Genomic DNA, 4,017 nt, shown 5'->3' on the forward strand with positions numbered 1-4,017 from the left:
ACAAAATTTCAGTTATTTGAAAAACATTTCAAAAGATCTATTATACAACATGGCTAATAAAGTTAATAACAATGTATAATATCCTTGAAAATGTCTGATTTTAGGTGTTCTCATTCTCAACCCAAATTATCATACATATTACATAATTCACATGTTAATCAGATTGATAAACATGTATACATATTTCAAAATATCATGTTGCATGTAATAAATTCGTACAAGATTCATTAATAATAATTTATAATAAAAACACAAAAATATCATATTACATAATACAGATTATGTGTGCATACACATTTTAATTCTGTAGTAAAAATGGACTAGTGGAAAAAACTATCTTTCTTAGCTAAATAATTATAATTACATAATGAAATATTGCTTATAGAGCCAAATTTGGCATAACTATGAGGAACTCTGAGCCTGAAAGATAATCTCAGATATATAACATGTAATTTTAGGGCAGTTTTCTAGGTTCTTGGCAAATATGGTGCCTTAATTGACATATTTTGTTCATCTACATTGGCAGTATATTTTAAAGATATTCACAACATGAATTATGACCAAAATTGAGTGATTTAGACTGCATTTTGTGATGTGAGAAAACAAAATAATCAAATAAGAAATCTAGAAATGTTGTAAATAAGTATTAAACGTGGTCTTAAGTTTCTTCAAATCTGTTTACAATTATAAAAAGGAAGTAGACTGTTATAAAAGGTAATTTCACATAAACTGATAATTATAGAAGAGAGATTTTTAGTTTGAAATAAGAACCACTACTAAAGAAGGGAAAACAAAATATTATTATCTCTGTCATCAAAATGTTCAACTAGAATCAAAGTGAACAAAATTTCTGAGTTAGGATAGAGTTCCTGATATGTATTTACATTCATTCATTTTTTAATTTCAATAATCGACATGTAAGTTTGAAATCTATTTTGTGTATAGAAAATAAAGTTAACAGCTGTCACCCTAACAGCAAACAAAGTAGAGGGCAATTACTTACAGCGTTTTCATTAGGTTACTGTCTATTTCTAAGAAAGAGCTCTTCTTTTTCTATTTCATAAGCAGTTTTAATAATTTTTAAGAAACTTAGTTTCCTTATCATACTTCACTAATGATAAAACCAACCCAGAAGAGTAAATAATTTATTACATCCCATAGCAAATGAGCCATAGAAGATTGATTTCAATACTTAGGATATTTCCTCTGATTTTTGAAGCTTTCCAATATTTTATTCAGATAGATGGCTGGGTGTAACTAGATAGTAAAATAATTAATATGTAACACAAATAAATTTATTTTAACTAAGAATGAGTCCACAAGGGAAAGATGTCATCAGTCATGTGTATTTCTTGGAGAACATGGGAATGATGACCTCACTATTATACACAAAATTATTTGAAAAGTCATAAATTTATGACAAATTCAAAGAAACTACTAGGTTTAACTTTCCATTCTTCCAGTCAGAATTTTTCTTCATTTGAATAGAGAATGCTTGTATATATCATGACCAAGTGTAACTTGAACTGGAGAGGCACTGAGTGACTTCTGAGCAAGCTACCAGCAGCTTTAATGGGTATGTTGGTTCTGGATGTGTTTCATCTCTTTTGTTGAAGCCTAAATTTATAACATTAGATTTATCCTCAAGCTCTCTTTACATGACTTCTCCCTACCTGTAAAGTTGAGACGGGTATCTGTTCACTACATAATTTTTTGTGAGAATTAAATGAAATAATTCACTTAAAGGACTAGAGGGAATAGCGAAGCCATAGTTCTTCCTTCCTTAGTAATTACAAGAGATTACTTTCTTCATTATTTTTGCATCAGTTTTTAAAACAGAATTTTCAATAATATACATTTTAATTGAAATTAAATAGCTTTCAATAGAAATAAAATGTATTATATCTATAGGTGATAGAGTTTCTAAAGAAGCTTCTGAAAGTTGTATGGCCACTATTCTGAAAAACTGTAAATATGATGAATTACCACGTCTGTGTTTATTATGTTAATATGACTCATTTGACTTTAAGATAAGGAGATTACCTTGTGTTCTCTGAGTAGAACAAATACAATCTTAAGAGCCCTCAAAAGTAGAGAGCTTTCTCTAGCTGACATCAGACTTTAGAGATATTTGAAGTGTGGGAAGAATTCAATGCACCTTTGCTACTTTGAAGATAGAAGAGCCCTGTAAGAAGGAAGATAGGTGGTCTTTGGGGGCAAATTGCAGGCCTCTGTCCACAAGCAACAGGGAAATGGTCTACAAATGCAGGGAAATTAATTCTGCCAACAACCTGAATGAACTTGGAAGGCTTGCCTAGTCAACACATTGATTTCAGCTTTGTAAGACTAGAACTAGTTACCTAGTTGAGCCCATCCAAATTCTGACTGAAAGAAGGTATAATATAATAAACGAGCATTTTTTTAAGTTGCTAAGTATGTGTTAACATGTTACATAACAATAGGAAACTAATATACTTGGCTATATTTATTTGGCTAAGACACAACTATTTGGGCACTAAAATATTTGAAATATCAAATTTAATAGAAACACTTAACACAAACTTAATACAAACATTTAATTTACTAATGAGGCATGAGTAACATTCATCTATGTTTGATAACATTGAGCTTTAGAGTACAAAGGGACATTAAAGAGTAAATAATCTAGAATCAAGAAAATGTGACCACAAGAGTAAATTATTTGTCAATTTACAAAGAGTAATCAATTTGCTTTGGCTTCATGATTGCTGTTTTGTTGGGTTTTTAACCATAGGTTTCTGAAGGGTTATTAAGGGAGAGGACTGTAATATATGTCCATCCAATAGAATAAGTAGCTAACATAATTATATTTTGGCACATTCTGTAACTATCTGTAGATGGTTTTCTATTACTAATATACAATCTACCAAATGAATTAATTGCATAGTTTCATCCTTCATAGTCTTCCTTAATTTCTGTTGAACATGCACAACACATATGGGGGAGGAATAATCGCATGGCTACAAACTGAAGCCTTGCCTTATGCTCTGTATCAACTTGTCATTCTGGGATATAATTAGCATCACAGATCACCTGACTCCAAAGTCTGATGTATTCTCCATTATACTACTGTGCCTCTTTTGTTCATATTCTATACTACAAAACAAAATTGATCTTTCCTTGATTATCTTTGCACATCATTTAATAACATATCATGATTCATTAGGAACACTCTATCAATCTCTTTGGATCTGTTGAAGATTGCTGTCAAAGCAAAAATTGCACAGGACAAAGTTAAACAGGGAAAGAAGATGCTCCCTAAGTTCACTGCCAGCAAGGGTACAAGTTGAATCTATTAAGCATAGAGTATAAATGTCTTAACACAATAATTAAGTAAACAAGGTGAGGGATATATTAACTAGTGCGATGTAAGCATTCCTAATTGCATATGAAATCAGCATATTGTACCCCATAAATGCATTAATGTATACATGATCTATGTGTTTATGATTTAATAATAGGAAAAAAAAAAAAAAGAGCACTGCCAAAGAAGAGAAAGACTGAGCTCAGCCACACTAAATCAAAGGACTGTCGAGGTTAAACAGCTGAGATAGGGCAGGGGTTATGGGACATCTATGTTTGCTTATGGTTTTATCCAGAAGAAAAATCAACTTAGGTTTATGGGAGAAAGTAATTTTATAGTTTGGATCAAGGCACACCCAGGAGTTTGGTTATCCCCTTCCTAAACAGAGGAACAGGTTATAGAGGAGTCATACTTCTTGACGATTATGCTATAAGCAGATGGATCCCAAGTTTTTGAGAAAAACATTCCTGGGTTATAAAACTGGCAAGAAGCTTTCAAAAATATTTACATGTTAAAGTGCGGAAAAATAATTTATAAATTTTCTGAAGTACATCCTCTAAGAAAAAGGAGGTCAAAAGGTTTGAGTCAGGATTCTGTCTAAAGTTTATTCAAGCTAAGGGCAAAGTTAGGGTCATCTTGGTCAGTACTAACACTTCTGACCCACTCTGACTTTT

The sequence above is a fragment of the Otolemur garnettii genome, unplaced genomic scaffold (assembly GCF_000181295.1).
Source record: "Otolemur garnettii isolate 467f Iridium unplaced genomic scaffold, OtoGar3 scaffold00040, whole genome shotgun sequence".
Taxonomy (NCBI): domain Eukaryota; kingdom Metazoa; phylum Chordata; class Mammalia; order Primates; family Galagidae; genus Otolemur; species Otolemur garnettii.